This window comes from Suncus etruscus, chromosome 1 (assembly GCF_024139225.1).
Source record: "Suncus etruscus isolate mSunEtr1 chromosome 1, mSunEtr1.pri.cur, whole genome shotgun sequence".
Taxonomy (NCBI): domain Eukaryota; kingdom Metazoa; phylum Chordata; class Mammalia; order Eulipotyphla; family Soricidae; genus Suncus; species Suncus etruscus.
In genome coordinates this window covers 43,178,206-43,201,821 of record NC_064848.1, presented here as the reverse complement: position 1 = coordinate 43,201,821, position 23,616 = coordinate 43,178,206, and the positions used below count along the sequence as shown (strand labels likewise).

General features: G+C 38.3%; 1 protein-coding gene and 1 pseudogene across 1 annotated transcript in view; one reads left to right on the top strand and one right to left on the bottom strand.

Moving 5' to 3' along the window:
* BNC2 (basonuclin 2) overlaps nt 1-23,616 on the top strand; it is a 333,090-nt gene that overhangs the window by 289,215 nt on the left and 20,259 nt on the right.
* Nucleotides 10,032-10,146, bottom strand: LOC125995212 (uncharacterized; annotated as a pseudogene).

Below are 23,616 nucleotides of genomic sequence, written 5' to 3'. Positions count from 1 at the left end.
ATCTGGAATGAAATAGATAATGACTTTTCTACCTCAAGAGAAGGTAAACCTTGTGTTAGATGCCAAAATGGGTTTGCTGAGTGATATGATAGCTCAATCCTTCCTTTGTTTTCTTTGCTCTACTTTGGTTTTTCTTTTTTCCAAAACAGTTAAACGTGTCCATATTCCCACCAGAAGATGGATGGCAGTTTCTTTAATCCCAGATACCCACTAAAACGGTTGTGCGTGTGTGTATCTCTATGTGCGCGCGTGCATGCACGCTTTGTCATCAGTGTGAGGTGATATTTAGAAAAGACATTTGTGCTCTAATTTTTGTTGCAGCACTGTTTACAATAGCCAATATCTGGACACAAACCAAGTGTCTAAGAAAAGATGGTTGAATAAAGAAACTATGCTGTATATAGTAGATATATACAACTGTTTATAATGGATTGGATAAAGAAACTATGTTGTATAATACACAATGGAATATTACTTGGCTGTAAGACAGAACCATGCAGTTTGTCTCCACATGCATGGATTTCAAGAGTGTCATGCTTAGTGAAGTCTGCCAGAGGGATAGGGAAAGATAAAGAACGATCTCCCAGATATGGGATATAAAGAAGTATAGCAAGGTGAAACAAAGGGCCAAAGACAACAGAATATGAGATCTAGTCTACAGAATTTGATCTTATCATTGTGGGGAGCGTTTTGAGGAGGGTGTGCACCTGAGACACAGTGTAGAGGAAAGTAGATACTGGAAGAGGGAGTGGCGTTGGAACATTGTATGCATAAGACCTATCATTAACAGTATTATAAGTCACAGTAACTTAAAAATAGTTTTAAAGAATCAGTAAGCTAGAAGAAAAAGATAGTATTTTGGAAAAGGCTGGAATGGATCAAGGTTCCTCCAAAGGTCAATCACTCATACATTTTAGTATCCTGATCTTGGTTAGGACACTCTTAATTTTCTTACCAGTAAAATTAAAGAATATAAGAAGACATAAAATTGCCTCCTAACTCCTACATTCATAGAATTAATTCCTTCAGAATTGATTCAGTGTGGATATAACGTACAGTAATCCTGTGCAGAGATATGCCTGGAATCAAAGCTAAGCAAGTCACTTAAGGGGCAGGTAATACTTGCAGGGAGTGGGAAGAAGGAAGGAAAAGAGTTGGATAAGAAACCTTTGCAGAGGCTCATTTAAGAAAATGATTATATCAGAAAGGCAGAAAAGTTCAGAAGGACAAAAGATTTAGCTGAACTTGGGATCATTTTTAGTGAGTAGCTCTTTGTAGCTAATGCTTCAGAGGTCTTGACAGAACTGATTTTGCAAAAGTAGATTGGGCTTAATATTGAAGGGACTTCAAAGACCAGGTAAGGGAATTTATTATTTCTTCTGTGCACACAAGGGAGCTAGTGAAGGCTTGCTAAAAAGGGGAATGATATTCCCAGTCTGTTTTCTAGAAATTTGATGAAAGTATGTAAAGTGTGGATCAAAGTGTGTAGGGAAATTTTGCTCATTTTAATAATGGTTGTCTTTATTTGTTGATTTATACCCAGGTGCCTTTTGACATTTATATTGATCTTTCTAGGGTAATTCTTCTCTTTATACAATCAGCGCTGGCTTTCCAAACTCAAGCAAACTCTGTACTCAACTTCTTTAAGGTGACATCAAAGAAATTTTTTTTTTGTTTTTTTAAGCCACACCCAGTGATGCTCAGGGGTTAGTTATTCCTGGCTATGCGTTCAGAAATCTCTCCTGGTTTGGGGGACTATATGGGACACTGGAGGGATTGAACCACGGTTTGACTTAGGCTAGCGTGGGCAAGGCAGATAGACACCTTACCCCTTGTTTCACCGCTCCAGCCCCAACATAAAAATTTAATCCTTCACCCATATAGTGTTTCTTCTAGCAGCGCCCAAACAGAGTGGGCATATCTTAAGGTTTAAATTGGGGAAGGGCAGGGGGGATACAATTCAACTAAAATATAGGAAATTATTTAGAATGACTTTATTCAGTTCTCCATTCATAACATAAATAGGCTGGAGAAGTAGTATAGCAGGTGAGGTGTTTGTCTTGCATCTGGCCAACCCAGGTTCAATTCCTGACATCCCATATAGTCCCCCAAACCCTGCCAGGAGTGATCCCCTGAGCAGGGAGCCAGCCCTAAGTAAATTCTGAGCACCTCTGGGTAGGACTCAAAAACAGATAAAGAATAGGTAGCATAAAATCAAGGACAATTTTAACCTCATAGAGGTTGTCACAATGATGTCATTCTTGGGTCTCTGGTTTAACACTAATAGAAGAAAAGAGTATTGTTTGATACATTCATATTTGTCTAGAGCACTTGACAGTTGAAAATGCATTAACTGCACATTGAGTAGGCACGCAGTTCAGTCTCAAAATAGGAAGGAGCCCGTGGGGTTGTGCTTAGAATCCTAGAGGCCCCTGGGCAAATCCTGTCAGCTCTGGCTTTCATGTTTTCCTTTCTTTTTGCTGCAGCTTTTTCCTCCAGTCTGTTCAGCAACTACACCAAGAGGTACTGTATGTGCGTGCCTGCATGCGTGCATGCATGCTTCTATCAAATAGCTTATCAGAAACAGTGTTATGAATCCTCCCTTATAAACTCATGGCTGTCATAAGGCAATTTACTATAAGCTTTTTTTCACGCCCAACTAATTGAGAGTTGAAAGCCATCCTTCAGATTGGTGTAGCCCTGTGACTTATGCTTGCCAGTTACCTACCACCTTAGTCATTTACAGGGAAGCACTTTGAATGTTTCACATTTCAAAATGTTTTTAAGATGCTCAAATGGCAGTTATGACTTGAAAACCAGATGTTTCTGCTCGTTGTAATGCAAACATTTACTTGCCTGATAATCTGCAGAATCATAGATTTCTGATTAAAAATAAATTATTCCAAGTTAAAAAAATGAGTTGACGCAGTCTGGTAATTTTTTTAAGACGCTCATATTTTCCCAGTAAATTGTATCAGCGCAGATGTAACCACTCTGATGTTGCAATGGATTAACCTAATTTCATCATCGATGTAAACATTGTAAAGTAAATTCAAATGCAACTTTGGAAACAGTGTTTCAGAACTTGTTTAATAATGTTTAAAAAATGCATCAATGAAATTTGCCTAGCCTGTGGTCTTCTTTATATTTTCTGTTAACAATTACATAGATTCTGTGTTTTATGTCTGGACTCATTATTAGTGATCACCAACACTGCTGCCCCATAAAAGAAAGAAAAAATTACCAACTGAATAGTGTGGCTTATCTCTCTTTCCATTTGACTTAGAGCTGGTTAGTCTTAGAAAATACTTTAAGAATGCCATCTTAGCTATTAAACCATTAATAGATATTCAGCAGGTTAATTGGTATGTGTATTTCTGTTTTCACTTTTTTTAAATCTACATTTCTTTTCACCTTCCACTCATATCCAGGGCCATTGTTGTGACTCTGCTACTAAATTCTCTGTTTCCAGCCTTTAAGTGTAACAAAAAAATTAAATATGTTTCTACTAATTATGATATGCTAAAATCACAATACAATCTGTGCCAAAGACATGTTTTTTAATTTCAGAAGCTGTATTTAAGTGATGACATGCAGTAATTTGTTCATTCTTCTGTCAGTATAATTTACAAGGCAGTGGAAGATAAACATAGCAATACAAGATTCATTTATGGTGACACAATGGCAGATACACAGCGCAGAACCCTGCCTATGAGATAAAGTGGACTGAGTGACTTATGCAGTAATTAGGGGATAATTGTCATTAACCTCACAAACAGTAGTTTACCCATATTGTTTAAAAGGCTCCAGGATGTGTAATGACAAGGTAATCTGTCAAAACGCTAGGGGGAAATATTAATAAGATTTGTGCAAGCCTGGATAGAAAATATGCAGAAAGCAGCCACATTAAGCTAATTGGTGGATGAATATACACTTGTAAAAGTGCTTCTAATGGCACGTTTGCTGCTCTCCAAATGACTACCATTAATGTGGAGAAGTGGGTTGCTTAGAAAGTCAGGACTGCTGGGACAAGAGGGTATTAAGGCATGCAGACGTGGTTATTACCTTGTACTCTATAATGCATGCCTCCTCCTTTCCTTTCTTCTGAATTTGAATTTTTGTCATAGTTACATATATTGATTATTTACTCGTCATTATTCTGGCTTTGATCTATATTTATTCAGACAGCCACCAACCCTGAATTCTTCCGTTTGGTAGCCAAATACAATGTTTAATTTCTACTTGGATAGTTTCTTGGAAGTATACAGAAACACAAACTGTTAATGCATATGCGGATTTATAATTATACACATGTGTGGGTGCCTTTTAAAGGCGCACATTTAATCTGAGCAATCAAAGGAAAGTGTATCTATCAACAGTCTTGTGTAAGTGTTACAAGTAATAATGTGTTGTTCCCTGATGAATGCTCAAGCAGGAAATTAATCTTAGTGTTCGTCTGCTATTCTTATACCCAGAGAAGAACAGAGTTAAATCTCCCAATACATCTTTCTGTTCAATCACATACTCAGTCCTCAGTGTGTTTTATGGAATATTCGATCTGAGTTGTTTTATGGAATACTGCTTAGTGTGTATTCCATCCCTTGCTCATCCTACTCCCTTACATCCTACTGAATATGTGAAAGTTCCTTAGGGTTGTTAAATCAACTTTCGTTGTATCAACTTTCGTTGTAAAGTAATTTAAAGTACAATACATGAGATAGAGTTGTTCACGTTGGGGGACTCAGCTGATATACTGTATTAGCTGCACAGATAAAACTTGAAAGATTAGGATTATAGCTATAAAATATTCAAACATTCTCTCATGACGTGGTGTGTAGAATCATCATCATGAAAAGTTTGTGGTTCATAGGACATGTTCTGAAATGTGTCAGGAAGTGCCAGGGTCTTTGGCATTTACATTTAGAAATGAAGAGCACAAATTCCCAGATATATGAAAGTTTTCAGCAAACTCTGTGGCAGAGTGTTGGTTGTGGTAGAAAACCATAGACCTTAAAGCAGAAAATATTCGAAGGACTCTGGTGAGTTTTGTTTATTGAAGATCATGCAGATTTATAGGTGTCCTAGAAGCCTGGGTTTATCATTATGTCTGAAGGAGAGAAAAACAAGACCACTTGCAGGAACAATCCTTGTTCTTTCTTCTGCTTCTAGTGTTTTCTCTGAGGACTTGTAACTAAACCTTTGCTGTCTAAGATGATAAAATGATCTTCTATCTAGCCTCTCAGTAAGTGATCATCCCCAAATAATTAACTTGCATCTATTTAGGGAGCTAAATTAAGGAAGTTATCTCATGTATAAATACTTTTGTTTCTTGTAACTTTCAAAGATCACTTGCAGGATACAGATACTTACATATTTATATGCATACATATCGAAGCAGAACATATTTATTTTGGAATGTTTGAGTTTCAAGTTACAAAATTTTCACATATCTTACTGATGTGCTGTGGGGAGTTTCCAAAGCCCCTTGGGAACTTTTTAAGCACTTTACCTAGTTTTCAAGGAACGTTTTCAATTGAACTGATCATAGTATATCTGGTCAATGAGGTGCCCCAGACATCAAGAGAAGCATCCACAAAATGAAATAATTCAATTACTCATAGGTTGTTTTCCCATTTTAAACACGTGCATTCTGAAGATAATTGATTAAAGGAGAATATGCTAGCAAAGTGCTTAAAATATTTAATCAAAAATGACTTGTGTGTCCAGATTTTAGGTAGCGATAGTCAAATAATAAAGTTTTGATATAATGATGCTTAAAATGTTTTACTAAGATTTCTTTTATATATGTAAGGGAAAAAGAAGCTAGTTGTTGCTGATTTTACAGTCATGCACATGATCATTGACAAAACCAAGTCTCAAATTTATATGTCATCTCTTTCATTCTCTATTTCCTATCTAAATGTGTAAATTACATTAATGTGATTAAAATTTGGAACTTCATTCTGTTTTAACTCAGACATAATTAGATATTCTATGTTATGCTAAGGCTAAGGACTTATAATTAATTCTATCATTAAGGTTGTTGTACTAAGAATATTGGCTGGACTTAGGAATTTTCCAACTTCAGTGATTCCTAAAATACTATTATTAAATGTTAAAACATCAGTTCTTTAAGAATTTCTCTGTTTTGGTTAGAGTGAAGCTAGGTAATTTAAAAGGTACTTTTGAATCTTTGAAGAGCTATTCTAGACATTGCAAAAAGTATTATATTCATCTAGAAGTTTTTATATATGGCATAGCAAAGAGTTTGCTTTATTTGCAAACAAATATCTATAGAGAAGATGCTTATGACTGATTCTAAGCTATACAAGCTAAAATTCCTTAGTACAGAGAAGAAATCTTGACAGGCTTTTTAATAAGCTTAGCTGAAATTTCTCTGATTAAATATGTTGTAATTCTAAAGTGATCTATCTTAATCAAACCATTTTTAAATAAAATGCTGTACAGACTTTTATTGAGGAAAAATGTGATAGCCCTGTATAAATTACATATTCTTATCTGTTCCACAAACATGTACATTCATTTTTTAAAGACTTTTGTTTTTTGTACAGTCTATAGCAAAGTGAATTATTGTTCAAAACTGGGTGTATTTTATAAATTATAAGAACTGTTTAAAGTTAGTTCTTGACCTTTTAATTATTTTATCTTAGCCAAAGAGGTCATCTTTAAAGAAGAGAGTACTGTTCAGTTTATCAGGTTTTTTTGTTTGTTTGTTTGGAATGATCCTTTTTGCTGTGAAAACATTTTAAAATATGAATTAGAAATAAAAGAAATATTTGGGGCTGGAGTGATAACACAGCAATAGTGCGTTTGCCTTGCATGCAGACAACCTGGGATGGACCCAAGTTTGATCCCCGACATCTCATATGGTCCCCCAAGCCTGCCAGGAACTATTTCTGAGAACAGAGCCAGGAGTAACCTCTCAGTACTTTCGGGTGGTACCCAAAAGCAAACAAAAAGTAGAAATAAAAGAAAAATTTATATTGGAAAACAGGTGACAAACTACACATACATTGTATATGCATGCATATTGATTTTTCCTTTTATCAACTGCAGTAAAGAGTCATGCATTTTTTTTATTTTTTTGCATTTTTTTATTTCATTAAAGGAGAAGCATTTTTGAAATTTTTACATATTTACAAGTAATTCGTAAATTTAATGTTGATAAGACCAAACTGCAAAGCAAATATTCTATAAAGTACAACTAACTGCCTTATAAAGAGGTTCATATGCAAGAGTGGACCAAGAGTGGGAATTTTATTGTATGTATGTGTGTGTGTGTGTATATATATATATATATTTAAAATATTGCACTCACACACATGTGTGAATACTCATATAGATATATATGAGTATTCACACATGTGTGTGCAATATTTTAAATTATTACATGCAAGAATTCTTCATGAAGATAAAGATTTAGTATTGGCATGTGTGGTAACAAAAGCTAGATAGGCTTTCACCTTGACAAAAAGGTTTTTTACTAAGAAGTTTTCTGAGAGATCTAACTTTCTAAAGGTTTGGTATCTATATAACATTCACTCCTGGGATAAAATAAAGGAGAAATAGAAAAAAACACATTCTTTATAGTGTGCACATTATGAATTAGCATTAACTTATAATTATAGCAAGCTAATATATTTTAAACTTGGTTGCATGCAGATTTGATTTCTGATCACAATGCATTGAGTTGAGGAGAAAAACTGGTTTTGTTTGATTTCCACAACAGATGTTTTATGAACTTAAACACATAGTAACAGATAAAACCCAATTTTTATTTTGTTTGAGGTTTTTCTTTTTTGATGTGTATTTCTTATGACATCTCTGGTTAGACAGAAGAGAAAGAGCAAGGATGGAGCTTTTAACATATTCTGAAGATAAAATATGAACTTACAAATCATGGAAATCGATATAGGGACTTCATTGCCCAAAACTAATGTTGAATTTTTTTTTAAATAACATGTAATTTAAGTCATTTACTCTATGATGTAAAGTCTGCCTATAGATAATATAGTTGTTTCAACTGGCCTCCTAGGAACATTAACCTAAATTACTGGAAAAGCTTAAATAAATGAAAAGTGCTGTGGGTAAAAGAATATAATTTTACTTACACAACCAAATTGTTCCAGTGTATATTGTATGTGCTAGTGCTACATTCTTACACAACCAAATTGTTCCAGTGTATATTGTATGTGCTAGTGCTACATTCTTTGTTAGAAAGTACTTGCAAGAAATATGTGTTTAAATGTAAATTTTCTAAAACAAATAAGTATGCCAAGTTTTCCCCCACATAATTTCAAGTGTTTCTCAGAAATTGTCATAACATTGCCTAAAAATTTTCCCAGAGAGTTTCCTGGAATCTATTATTTTTAATTATTTTTTTCTGTTTTGTTTTTTCCATTTGTATTCATCTTCTTTTCTTGCCTGCTTTTCTGTCTATATGAAGGTACACAAACACCAAAATCCATGCATATTTAGGATTGCCAAGTCATACAAAGGAAAGAGAAACCTCATCTATCCAAAAAGGAAATAAAATTGGCTTTTGTAAATGGCTAGTTCAACTCTTTTTCAAAACGAAAAGTTTAAAAGAGTATTTAAAAACAGCTTAAATTGAGATATCTGTCTGTTGCATTTGGATGCATTTGAGTTTTAAAGTAGATGACTACTGTTGAAGAATGGGAAATAAAAATAAATTAAAGTTTCATAACTTTCATGTTTTCACTTTGAAGCTTTGTAAGGGGACCACTAAGCATGTGGTTTAGTGGTAGAGTGCCTGCCTTTACACACATGAATTATTGAGTTCAGTTCCTGGCACTGGTCCTACATTGCCTAATGTCATGATCTCTGCCACTGGAAATCTGGTGACCAAACTTTGATAACAGCTACAAAATTAATATATATATATATTTTTTTAAACACAGTGCTCAGAGTGCTTCCACAAGAGTTTTCCAGTCAAATTCTTACCACTTTCATCTCCAGAGATAGCATTTTCTAACTCATAAGTGGTATCCATGAGCTCATCATCTACTAAGTTGATGGAAAGTCCCTACTAATATAGTCTGAAATAACAGTCTGAAGGCCAAAAGATAACTCAGTGGGCTCTGCACATAGTAATCTGTGAGGAAGAGTCCTCTATTCAGTCCCTAGCAATGAATATTACTGGGAATAAACTGAAAGTCCAAAGCTGAGAGTAACCTGTGAGCACGCCAGGTCTGACCAAAAACAAAACAAAAAAAACTGTTTTTGTTTTGTTTTGTTTTTAACAATTATAGAATCTCATTACTTGCTCCTGAAATGACCTACCAGTTAGAATGTATATTTACTAATTTCACAGTCATTCCTGACATATGCCTACCTAAAAGGCCAACACAAAGGTGGATGGAGACAAGTTAAAGCAAATTAACTATGACTTCCTCATCATTTTCTTCAAGTGTTTGTGAAGTTGTTTGTCTCTAATGCATACCTGCCTGATAACAGTCATGCTGTGTTTGGAAGCAGTCTCTTACCTCATAAAACTGTACAACCCTTTAATATATCATATATTAGCTTACTCCTAGATATATGTAAAACTTTCTATGTTAGTAATTTACTATAAATTCACATACATTATTAAAAATATTTTAAGTGGAAATTCTATTTTACATGAATTTCACATGGTTGTACATGGAATTTATTTTTTAATTTTTATTAATATCTTTATGTAAAAACCTTGATTACAAATATGATTCTAGTTGGGTTCAGTCATGTAAAGAACACTCCCATTCACCAGTGTAACATTCCCATCACCAATGTCCCAAATCTCCCTTTTCCCCACCCCATCCCCTTCTGTACTCTAGCCAGGCTTTCTACTTCCCTCATTCATTCACTTTGTTATGATAGTTCTCAATGTAGCTATTTCTCTAACTGCACTCATCACTCTTTGTGGGGAGCTTCATGTCATGAGCTGGACCTTCCAGCCGCTCCTCTCTTTTGTCTCTAAAAATTATTGTAAAAATGTCTTCTTTTTTTTAAGCCTACAGCACCCGGTATTTCCAGGTGGACTCCCAAGTACTAACCAGGCCCAACCCTGCTTAGCTTCCGAGATCAGACAAGATCAGGCACGTTCAAGGTGGTATGGCCGTAGACACAAAAATGTCTTTTATTTTTCTTAAAACCCACAGTTGAGTGAGACTATTCTGCATCTCTCTCTCTCACTTATTTCACTCACATGGAATCTATTGTGCTGAGATAGACATAGAATAGTCTCACTCATCTATAGATTTGTTTTTTTTTGTTTTTTGTTTTTTGTTTTTTTTTTTTTTAGTTTTTCGACTACATTGGTGATGCTTGGGTTACTCTTGGCTATGTGCTCAGAAATTGCTTCTGGCATGGGAACCATTTGGGATGCCAGGCTAGTGCGTGCAAATCAGATGCCTTACCACTTGCACCATCGCTTTGGCCCCTCTCCTATGGGTTTTTGTTTTTTGTTTGTTTGTTTGTTTGTTTTTGGTATTTTTGGGCCACACCCATTTGATGCTCAGAGGTTACTCCTGGCTAAGCACTCAGAAATTGCCCCTGGCTTGGGGGGACCATATGGGACACTGGGGGATCAAACCGCAGTCCTTCCTTGGCTAGTGCTTGCAAGGCAGGCACCTTACCTCTAGCGCCACCTCACGGGCCCTCCTATGATTTTAAGAAAAATAAAAGACATCATTTTAATGATGCCCAGAGACAATTGAGATGTGGGCTGGAAGGACTGGCTCACAATATAAAGCTCACCACAAGAGTGGTGAGTGCAGTTAGAGAAATAACTACACTGACAACTATGGTGATGATGTCAGTGAATGAGAGGAAGTATAATGCGTGTCTCAAATACAGGTGGGGATGACGGGGTGGGGGGAGGAATATTGGGGACATTGGTGGTGGGAATGTTACGCTGGTGAAGGGAGGTGTTCTTTTTATGACTGAAGCCCAACTATAATCATGTTTGTAATCAGGGTGCTTAAATAAAGATAAAAGAAAAAAAGAAGAAAGAAATTCTGTTGTTTAATCCCCCATTGTGTGTTTTCTTACTGGTAGGAGAGAATGGGAGGAGGCTCATGCATTTCATTCTGGCCTTAGAATGCAGGAGGCAAGATGTAAGACAGTCTGTAGATAGGAAAAGTTGTAAGTGAGGAGTTGTGAGCATGATAATTTGTGAATTTATAATTTAAGTACCTATATACTTGAATATAACCAACCTGTGTATAAGCCAACCCTCTAATTTTACCCGAAAAACTGGGAAAGCTTAGCAACTCAAGTAGAAGCCACTGGTAAAATGCAGCAGCCACTGGTAAATTTCAAAAATAAATATATATACCTAAAACAATTACAATAATTGAGGAATCCATAAAAAACCATTTAAGACAGTAAAGTGTTGTAAATAAATGGTTAAAAATCTTAGACTTCAAAGCCCCTGATTATAAGGATTCAGGATTTATAAACATTTATTTACACGACTTTACTGCCTTAAATGGGTTTTTCATTTAATTAAATGTGCCGTTGAATATTGTGGGTTAAATAGTTCAGTGGCATCCAGTTCAGTTCAGCCACCTACCTCTTCAGCTCAGCTGCGACTTATGGACTGAGCTGAACCACTGTCTCCTCCAGCAGACACAGAAGATGACTAGAGACTACATGCACTTGATTTGGTGCATATGCACCGAATCAAATAACCGGTATGACCTGAGTATAAACCGAGTTCAGGTTTGTGCCTAAAAGCTTGGCTTATACTTGGGTGTATATGGTAACGTCGATGAGGTATAATTTATATAAATCTACTAGCTTAAATTGTTCATTCTGTAGCATCATGAATATCAGTGCAGTTAATGTTATAGAGCGTGTATAGAAACCCGTCCCTCTAAAGTCCCTTTCCCTTACTCTAAGCCACTAATTACATTTCTATACATACACTTTTTTACCTTTTCCAGATTTTTTATGATGGAGATGTTAGCAGCAATCATTTGGATTAGACTTTCTTTATTCTTACCATAATTACTTTGAAAGTTACTCATGTTACAGTATATCTCAACATATTGTTTCATTATATTACCAGTGGTATCTATTGATATATGCCCTATTTGCTTACTCATAATCCTAAAACATGTAGGAGCTACTGCAAGGTTTTTGATGCATGTCTTGCAGGTTACCAGCTACAGTTCAGTCCCTGGTAACCATGGACCCTCAGCACCTCTGAGTTCCGTTATGGAAGGGCCCTAAGCATTACTGATATGGCAGAAGTAATCTCTGGCATCACAGGATCCAAGCAGCACCACATCCTAGCCTATCTAGTTGGCCAGTGTTGCCAAAAGAGGTCTCTGGGTCTCATTTCCACTTGAGATCCTCTCCAAAACAGACTTGAGCTTAGAAAATTTGGTAAAATTGTCATTCAGTTTTAAATAGCATGGTTTTATCTATTGGAGTTCTGGGACACTACATCTGATGATACTCAGGACTTCTGGCTCTGTGCTCAGTGGTTACTCTGAGACTATATAAGACCAATATCAAGTGTTGGAGACAAACCTTGACCAAGCACATCTAAGGCAAGTGCCCTACCCTCTGTGCTATCTGATACCTTCATCAATTTTTAACATGGAAATTACTGTTACTTGGGGTAGGGGTTCTTGGTCGTATTTTGTTTTTTTTATTGTGCCAGGGATCAAACTGAGGGGCTCTCATATGCAAAGCACGTTAACTTTCATTTGATTGAGTACCAAGCTGGATAAATCTGAACTATGATCATTAGGCCTTTTACTCATTCTCACTTGTCTTAATACTTGAATTAATGCTGTAGGAAAAGAACAAAAAAATCCATTAGGAAACCATTTGTGGGGGAGTCAGGCAGGAGGAGGTTTGGCAGGCCCACGCCATGCCGGAGGCCTGCTTGGCCAGGCCTAGGGGGGGTGCGGGATTTGGGTAACCCCAGCACCCCTCTGCCGCCTTGCTCCAGATCTCCAGGGCTTCCCCGGGCCACACCCCTGGGCAAGCCGGTGAGTTGGGTCCCTTGGTGGAGCTTGAAGGACCCTAGGCCTTCCCCCACTATCCATGCGGCTCCTTAGGGAGGGTCTGGGTGGGGCTCTGAACTTCTGTTCTCCCAGCTTCTTGAAGGATCTCTCCTTCCTGGGAGCCGGGAGTCAGGCAGGAGGAGGTTTGGCAGGCCCACGCCATGCCGGAGGCCTGCTTGGCCAGGCCTAGGGGGGGTGCGGGATTTGGGTAACCCCAGCACCCCTCTGCCGCCTTGCTCCAGATCTCCAGGGCTTCCCCGGGCCACACCCCTGGGCAAGCCGGTGAGTTGGGTCCCTTGGTGGAGCTTGAAGGACCCTAGGCCTTCCCCCACTATCCATGCGGCTCCTTAGGGAGGGTCTGGGTGGGGCTCTGAACTTCTGTTCTCCCAGCTTCTTGAAGGATCTCTCCTTCCTGGGAGCCGGGAGTCAGGCAGGAGGAGGTTTGGCAGGCCCACGCCATGCCGGAGGCCTGCTTGGCCAGGCCTAGGGGGGGTGCGGGATTTGGGTAACCCCAGCACCCCTCTGCCGCCTTGCTCCAGATCTCCAGGGCTTCCCCGGGCCACACCCCTGGGCAAGCCGGTGAGTTGGGTCCCTTGGTGGAGCTTGAAGGACCCTAGGCCTTCCCCCACTATCCATGCGGCTCCTTAGGGAGGGTCTGGGTGGGGCTCTGAACTTCTGTTCTCCCAGCTTCTTGAAGGATCTCTCCTTCCTGGGAGCCGGGAGTCAGGCAGGAGGAGGTTTGGCAGGCCCACGCCATGCCGGAGGCCTGCTTGGCCAGGCCTAGGGGGGGGTGCGGGATTTGGGTAACCCCAGCACCCCTCTGCCGCCTTGCTCCAGATCTCCAGGGCTTCCCCGGGCCACACCCCTGGGCAAGCCGGTGAGTTGGGTCCCTTGGTGGAGCTTGAAGGACCCTAGGCCTTCCCCCACTATCCATGCGGCTCCTTAGGGAGGGTCTGGGTGGGGCTCTGAACTTCTGTTCTCCCAGCTTCTTGAAGGATCTCTCCTTCCTGGGAGCCGGGAGTCAGGCAGGAGGAGGTTTGGCAGGCCCACGCCATGCCGGAGGCCTGCTTGGCCAGGCCTAGGGGGGGTGCGGGATTTGGGTAACCCCAGCACCCCTCTGCCGCCTTGCTCCAGATCTCCAGGGCTTCCCCGGGCCACACCCCTGGGCAAGCCGGTGAGTTGGGTCCCTTGGTGGAGCTTGAAGGACCCTAGGCCTTCCCCCACTATCCATGCGGCTCCTTAGGGAGGGTCTGGGTGGGGCTCTGAACTTCTGTTCTCCCAGCTTCTTGAAGGATCTCTCCTTCCTGGGAGCCGGGAGTCAGGCAGGAGGAGGTTTGGCAGGCCCACGCCATGCCGGAGGCCTGCTTGGCCAGGCCTAGGGGGGGTGCGGGATGTGGGTAACCCCAGCACCCCTCTGCCGCCTTGCTCCAGATCTCCAGGGCTTCCCCGGGCCACACCCCTGGGCAAGCCGGTGAGTTGGGTCCCTTGGTGGAGCTTGAAGGACCCTAGGCCTTCCCCCACTATCCATGCGGCTCCTTAGGGAGGGTCTGGGTGGGGCTCTGAACTTCTGTTCTCCCAGCTTCTTGAAGGATCTCTCCTTCCTGGGAGCCGGGAGTCAGGCAGGAGGAGGTTTGGCAGGCCCACGCCATGCCGGAGGCCTGCTTGGCCAGGCCTAGGGGGGGTGCGGGATTTGGGTAACCCCAGCACCCCTCTGCCGCCTTGCTCCAGATCTCCAGGGCTTCCCCGGGCCACACCCCTGGGCAAGCCGGTGAGTTGGGTCCCTTGGTGGAGCTTGAAGGACCCTAGGCCTTCCCCCACTATCCATGCGGCTCCTTAGGGAGGGTCTGGGTGGGGCTCTGAACTTCTGTTCTCCCAGCTTCTTGAAGGATCTCTCCTTCCTGGGAGCCGGGAGTCAGGCAGGAGGAGGTTTGGCTGGCACTGGTAATCTCTGTCCAGTCTACATTTTCAAAATCGCGTGGGGGCTATTGCCCCCGCGCGCACAAGAAACATTAATAGTACTCTCACAAGAAACATTACTAGTACTCACTATCATTGAATTATGTTTTTATGTATGCAGAATGTCCATTTTGTACTCTGCCCTTTTGCATACCCCTTCATAAGTTCATATTTCTCTTTAACTTCTTTAACTCCTATCATCATTACTCCTTTTTTACCCTTTCTAACTTAAGTACTCTTGAGTCCTAATTCACAGACCAAAGTGGTGCCCTAGAGTTAACACCCACACAACTATTTTAAAAGGCATAAAAAGGACACATATCTTTTCAACATTTTATGCGTGTTTTCTTTGACGGCTATAACTTTTGCTAAATACTTTCTTATACAGTGATGATCCCCCCCCATTTTTTTTTATCTTCTCTTTGTGAACTACTCAATATGGAATTTGGTGTGAAAGAATCCCTCAGTTTAATACTTATGTTTGAACCAAGTCATGGGTCTTGTTGGAAATGTTCTTATGCCCCCATATATCTGATAGCACCACGTGGCTTTATATCTTGTTTGCGTAGGCACACTGACATGGGAAAATACTATACATACCAATAAGTTCTTATCTAATAGAAAGGGGAACACACAAATCTTGTAGTACAATGAGACCTTACACCCTGAACATTGACATAAAGACCTGGCACAGGCCTCAGAAGAATGGACATTCTCCATTTACCCCTTGATCTACAGAAGACATTTACAAAACATCCAAGGTTGTATATAACATCACCCGGAAGCATTCCTGTACCAGGGACGACCCTACAGCTGCTCTGACATCGATCTACTCAAAAGAGACATCCCTTAGCACTGAGAAGACAACAAGAACAATGACCTGTTTACTGGACAGGGCTTGCTGTATTGCCCATTTATGGTGAGGTTTGTCTATAACATCACCTGGAAGCAATCCTCTACCACGGAAGACCCTACCACTGCTCAGACATCGTCCTGCTCAAAAGAGACTTCCTTTAACACTGAGAAGACTTAACAACAACAACAACCTGCTTATAGGACAGGGCTTCCTGCATTCCCCTTTCATGGTGAAGTGAAACGAGAAGGCACTCCTCATCATGACTTCAATGTAGGACATGCAGATTCCAGAATCTTTAATACAGAAACATGAGACCAACAACAGAGACTCTGTGATAAGTGTGTTGGCGCTACGGACAATGTCTTGGAGCGAACGATAACTTTCCTGAGGCCTAGAGCTGGTCTTATGCCAGGAAACTTCAGGGGTAGGATCTCTTTGTATTTAGGCCAAGGCTATTCCTTTCCATGCCTCTCATATTTTGGTGGGCCTATGCAAACAACAATTGCCACTCTAACACCGTTTTTACTGTGCTCCTTTGACTCTAATCCTTAAAACACACCCACTTAAAATTTGAGGTTAACTTAAGCTAATATGCATGTACATGGAAATGTAAAAAACACTATGCCTCTAATGTTTAAGGAGTTACGTAAGCTTGATGGCTTTAGATTGCCTTGTGTGCTGTTAAGAAATATTATAATGTGCTACAATCTGGGGACTTGAGGGAAAAAGTAATTGCACATGGATTCTGTTTTATTTATCTTAACTTTTTTTGGTGAAAATTCAAAGTTAAGATATCAGCAAGGGGACTTCTTCTGATAATTATGTTATGGGTGATTGTCCTTCCACTGTAACTTTACCTTATCCTCTTTCTTTGCATCTTTTGTTCTCATAATTCATAATAAAAAATTATAAAAAAAAAAAAAAAAAAAAAAAAAAAAAAAAAAAGGAAACCATTTGTGAAAATGATCTTTCTAATAATGATTGTATGTAATATTATCTGGGGCCTACAAGCAATTTCAATAGAACCCAGGTTTCACTTCAGGCAGTACTTGATAAGCCATGCAGCTCAGTTCAGGACCAGCAGTTCTGGAGGCTGACACCAGTGGTGCTCAGTGTCATATGGTGCCAGGAGTCAGTATTGGAGCTTATGTTAGACATGTAAAATCTCACCTGCAATCTCATCTGTCCCTCTTTGTGGGGAAAGAAACTTCCATAGCAGTACTTTGGAGGATCAAGGATCCCACTAGTGATTCCCAGATCCTACTAGTGATTCCCAGATACCTTGGTGGTTTAAAACAATGCCCAAGGTACAGTACTGCTCATCCCAGTAATGCTAGAGATTACCCAGGTACCCTTGCAGTCCTAGGCAGAGTCTAGGGCTACACATGGCAAAAGTCAGGCCAAAGTCTATGCTACCAAGAATCAAACCCAGATCAGGTACATGGCTAGACATATGTACAAAACACTGGGCTATCTCCAGACCCTTGACAGAAAACTGTGCAAATAGAGACGGAAAATTTAGAAATTATGTCTCAATGACATTTTATTTGGAATGAGGATTTTTAGATTTTAACTGATCACTTTAGAATTTTTCTTTAGATTTGGATAAATCTGACTTACAATTAAGTCAATATTTGTATAATAGACAATTTAAATTATTATGCACCTGACTTTTAGAGTTCATCTATTTGCTTATTTCTTAATAATTTGCATGTTTCTAGAGTAAATAGGGCCCAAATGTCTATGTCTTCATTGTTCCTCATTTTCATCTGTGGTCAAAAAAACTAATTGTTCTTTCTTTGTCTTGTGACATGACAGTAGCTACCAGTACTATGTTGGACTCATTCTTGGACCAAGGGATCTCTGGACATGAAGACATCTGACAATTTATCACAAAGCTCTATATTTAGCCTCACTTCTGTCACTGTCTTTGTTGTTGTTGTTTAAGGCCCTCCTAAATCCCTTATCACTTCTGGCAGAGCTTGAGGCATCATATGGGTACTAGAAATTGAAACTGAGTTTTTCTAGTGCAAGGCTAACTCTATACTCATTGAACTCTCTCTTCAACCCTGTCTTTTTATCTTTTATATTTCTTCTTTATTATCTCTCTCCCCAAGTAAAAACTAATCAATCTTATTTTATCTTGATATTAAAATATATGAGTCAGATAAGGCACTTTGGTATGAAGAAAGCCTGCAGTAAAACCATTAAAACCATGACAGTTGATCTTACTACCAATAAAATTCTTTTGAATTATTTTGAAGACCTTAGAGAATTGGGTGCTAGATTTTTACTGAGTAACAACCATCCATTCCAAAAAAAAATAGTAAAAAGAAATTGTTTCATTTAAGATACTTAGATGTAAATATTTAAAGTATTTTATACTTTGTTTTGAACCATGTAAAAAATGGTTGATAAGTCCAGGTTCTTTGGTGTTGTTTATATTTTAATTAATAGTATAACTAGTTATGCATTTAGGAAATCAATACTTATAGTAATACCTGAAATTTCATTTAACAGTATTTTATAAATAGCATTTCTCATGAAAGGTTAAAGGTCACTGAACTCTGGTTACAAATAGGAGCCTAAACAAATTGACTTGCCAGTTACAAAGTTGATTGGAAAGGACAAGAGTCTAGTTGTACATTCCGGTTTAGTTTATTCTTCATGCACAAAATAAGACCATCACTGTGGTGTTTATTCAGCCTATAAATTGTTCACAGTGATAACACATTGTATTTTTATTATATTACTTATTCTGTGATATTATCCTTTTGTGGTTCTTATGCATTTCTAAAATTTGACATGAAAGAGGAGACTAGATTTTGATATGTCCTTTAAGCTCTCTCTGAGGAGGGACAATTCCCTAATCAGTCAATCAAATAATTCTTAATTTAAGTAAAGATACATTTTTAAAATGTATTCTTTTATAAATTAAAGCACTATGATTTACAAAGTTATTCATACTTGAGTTTTAGGCATACAATAGTTTCACCATCAATCCCACCACCATCAATACCACAATCATTGTCTACTCCATTGATGTTCCCAAGTACTCTCCTTTACCCCCCCAAAATTCATTCTTTGAGTTCTTATAGAAATCTTAATGACTTCCAAATGCTAGTTCACACTTGCTGATTAAAAAAACAGCTCTTGGACGGAATACCAGTTAAATTATTTTCAGTAACATGCCTGTGGCCACTCATGGAAAGTCCTGCCTTATCAGAGAAGTCTTAAAACACTGTTTTGAGATTCAGTGCATGGGACTGTGATTATTTCTAGTATAGTGACCTTCAAAAAATTAGGACTAATTTTGACAACCCAAACCAAGCAGAACATTTCCTGGCACCACAAAGAAAGACTTTGGGGTTCAACAGTGAACAGGTCCAGAGCCTGTAATCGGGCTCATGACAGTATACTTCAATGGTAGGGACATCCTATATCCCTTAGGCCAGGGAATTTTCTTTCTAATTTCCCCAGTACTTGATGTGCCTATGCAAAAACAAATAAACAAAAACTTATGAGTCATTCCACATTTAAAAAAACTCATCATACTACCCCCCCTTTTTAAATTCATATTTATAGCTTCTAGACAGGAGCTCCTGCCTGCTTTCTTTTTTTTTTTTTTTAATCAGAACCATAGAACATGAATCATCTTGTTCTACCTAATAATTCTATGTCTTCCTACAAACTGAGAAAAAAAAGTGGATGGTATCGGGCAAAGCAGTCTCATGAGCATTGAGTGGAAATAAAAAATGATCAGACTTAAATATCTAATTTAAAGAGCTAGTGACAATAGAACCGAGAGACCCAAACCACAAGCTATACACAAAAGGGACCTGTTAATTAGCAGTCCAGGCTAAGGGTGGAGGTATGGAAGCATGCTGGGAACAGTGGTGGAGAGAGGTCATCACTGGTGATGGGAATTACCCTATTTTACTCTCACTGTGTACCTTAAATATAACTGTGAAAAACTTGTAATTCACATTGGTCTCAATAAAAATTTATAAAAAAGAAAATATATTTTACTGGGCCAGAGAGATAGCACAGTGGTAGTGCATTTGCCATGTCCACAGCTGACTCAGGATGGATGGTGGTTCAAATCCTGGAATCCCATCTGATTCCCAGAGCCTGCCAGGAGCGATTTCTGAGTGCAGAGCCAGGAGTAACCCCTGAGCTCTGCCAGGTGTGACCCCAAAAACAAATATATATACCAAATAAATATATATACATATATATATAAATATATATTAACTCAGTCATGTAAAAAAAAAAAGTAATACTAATACCACCCTTTTCCCTGATGATTTCTAAGTCCCTTCATTAGTTTACCCAAGAATGTATTAAAACCGATATCCCTAGCATTAAATTTGCAAATTGACTGTTAACATTTAAAAAAAAATCAGCTCTGTTTCTTGCTGTAGTTTTACTTAGGAATTTGATATCACATATAAATAATTACATCTTCGGAAAAACTTTGGTGGCACTTGTAATTGCTTGAATTGGAAGGCATATGTGTTGTGTGTATTGTAGTTATTTGTTCGATTATTCAAGCACCTTTATCAGCACAACATCTTTTGTATGTAAATATAAAGTGTTCCTCCTGTTCTATAAATTAAGCTGTTTTTGTTATTCAGACTACCAGCAAAATTAAAAATCCTTATTTCCCTGAACCACTTCCATCAGAACAGGTGGTTTAATTTTAGTTTCTCAAGATAGAAGACATTTCAAACAATCTAAACTTAAAATGGCCCTGTTAGGGGCCAGAGAGATAGCATGAAGGTAAGGCATTTGCCTTGCATGCAGAAGGTCAGTGGTTTGAATCCCGGCATTCCATATGGTCCGCTGAGCCTGTCAGGAGCGATTTCTGAGCATAGAGCCAGGAGTAGCCCCTGAGCGCTGCCAGGTGTGACCTCCCCTTCCAAAAAAGGTCTGTTATACTGGCAGGCTGCGGGGGGTAGGGGGTGGGTAGTATGGGATGCATTCTGGGAAGATTTGTGGAGGGAGGTGGACATTGGTGGTGGATTGGCCCTTATTCATTCTATGTCTGAAACCCAACTGTGAAAGACTTTGTAAATCACAATGGTTTCAATAAAATATATTTTTAAAAAATATTAAAAGGGGGGGGTCCTGAAAGGCAGTGGTTTTAAAAATAGCAGTAGGTTTCGTGGCAAGAGTAGAGAAAAGAGATACAATATGGATTTTTATATATTGTGAAAGGGATGACATGAAGCTGATAGAAGATGCTTCAGATGGTTTTGAAAAGTTGTTATCATGTCTAAGGTTTTGTTTTAATACTGGATGCTGACAGCAGTGTATTATTAAGCTTTAGATTTAGGTTCATGCTACCTGGGCAGAACCGGAAGAAGAAATTACTTTTCTCAAGTTGGATTTAAGCCTAAGAAAAGACCCAAAATGAAGGGCTCCTATAAAAATAAATATAAAACAAACAAACAAAAAAAAAAACCCACCATAAATCAGTGAAGATTTGGTGGAAAAGGTAGCTTATGTAGAAGAAAAGGTTGAAGTACTCTACATATGGGTTACGTTCAAGAGAAATTCTACTCATTATTATTACAAACTATGTCCCTGGGAACTAGTATCATGCAATGACAGCCATTTGTACAATAAGTGTCTGATTTTCTGGGTTCAAGTTCTGGACCCCAAGTAAGCATCTTGGCAGCCTTAATAAGTCATCTTTTATTTATTTACCTCTAGTTTCTCATCTTAAACATTTGCTATGCTCTGGAAGCAATTATAGGGTTCAAATGAGATCATCTATGTAAAAATCACTATTTCTCTACCTACAACACCAACACTTGCCTTTTCTTTCCTGACTCCACATAAATGATGTAAAGGAGACCAATGTTATGGATGATGCTTTTGTAAGATATAAGCTAATGAAGGACTCCAGAACTGTACAAAAATCATGTACACACACCATTGTAAGACTTTCTATGTATATTGTTGTGTAATCTTATTTGACCTGAGATCCAGTTTGTGTCTGACAATTTATAAAGTAATAGGCACCTGGGGCTGGAGAGATAGCACAGAAGTAAGGTGTTTGCCTTGCACGCAACCAGTCCAGAACAAATGGTGGTTCGAATCCTAGCATCCCGTATGGTTCCCCAGGCCTGCCAGGAACAGAGCCAGGAGTAACCCCTGAGTGCCACCAGGTGTGACCCAAAAACCAATAAATAAATAAATAAATAAATAAAGTTATTAAGTAAGTGGTATGACACCACCCGCATATATTTATAAAATGATAGAATGCAAAGGTAGAACATTATAAGGAATATCACATAACTTCTAAAACTTCATTTTGTCAAGTGATTGAATGGTAAGTATCTCCTTATTATCTAACCAGTATTAGTGAGTCAGACCACACAATTGTGATCCAGTGAGAATTTTAGGTCACAAGGCTGAGCAGGAGAAAATTTTCTTTTACAAACATAACACAATTCTCTTTCCTGCTTTATGTAATGCAGCATCTTTTATAGGTAGAGTATACATTAAAACCAATAAATTAAGAATGATACCATACTATTAATGAGTTCAGAGATCTTACTTTGTTTTTGCCAGTTTCCTTACAAATGCATTTTTCTCAGATCTTACATTGTTTGTTTTTAATTCCTCCAGTCTGTAATTATTCTTTGTTATTTTATTAAAAAAAAGGCATTTTGTTAACCCTGTATTTTGTATTTTATCGAAATATATTTAATGTTTAATATATTTAATATTTAATTTTGTTGGTATTTTGTCATAATTATATTAATTACATTAAAGTTACAAATATTGGAAGGTATGTAGGTAGTTTGGTTGGTTGGTAGGGAGGGAGGGAGGGAGAGATACATGATAATGCTTAAATCATGGCTAAGGTAGTTTCTGCAACTTTCTCTATTTTAAAGTTATAGTTTTCTTCTGTCATTACTAAGTATCTTTTTATTGATTTTAAAGATTTTATGCATTTTTTTTCTACTTATAGTCAGGCTTGTAACAAGTGTTATTCACAGAGGGATGCAAAGTGTCCTGGCCTGGCAGTGAGAGCTGTGTCCCAGAATATGATGAAGTCGTTATTTTAGTGTTTGAATAGATTTCCCTCTATCCATGCTGAAATAGATTCCTGACATTACATTGCAGGATTTTTAAGTCCTACCTTGAGGCAAATCTCATAGTTACTAGCAAAAATGAAAGTGTGAAATGCTTTTTAATGTATATTTAACAACACATAGTCTGCTGATTACTGATGTGTATTCTCTGTGGACTCCCTTTGCCATCAGGAGAGGATGTTAAGAGACAACATTTTTATATATTCATTCTCTCAAAATCCATCATGTGTTTACTTTCTAAATATCTATAACTCATTTATAACAAGATAATAAAAAGTCAAATACTTTAAGTCTAATTCAAACTTTGAATCATAGGATTACAGTTTTCAGGAAAAATACATTTACTGTTTTTCCTCTACTCTGCCTTATGAAAGGATAGTTTATGCCTGCTTTTCAATGATACTATAATATAGTCATTAAGGAAAAATAAAAAATATAGCTCAGTTATAGGAGGGGTGTGAAGTGTAATGCTGCTTTATCTTTTCGATAGAGAAATTCTCATAATAGCTCCCATTTAAAGGAATTTTTATCACTGAATCCAATGTCATGTCTGCTCATGTTGAAGTAAATTTTGCAAAATGTACTTAATTCTTCCCTATAGTGTCACTATTTAATACAGATTAAGGTATCATTTTTTTGCATTAGGCTGGGT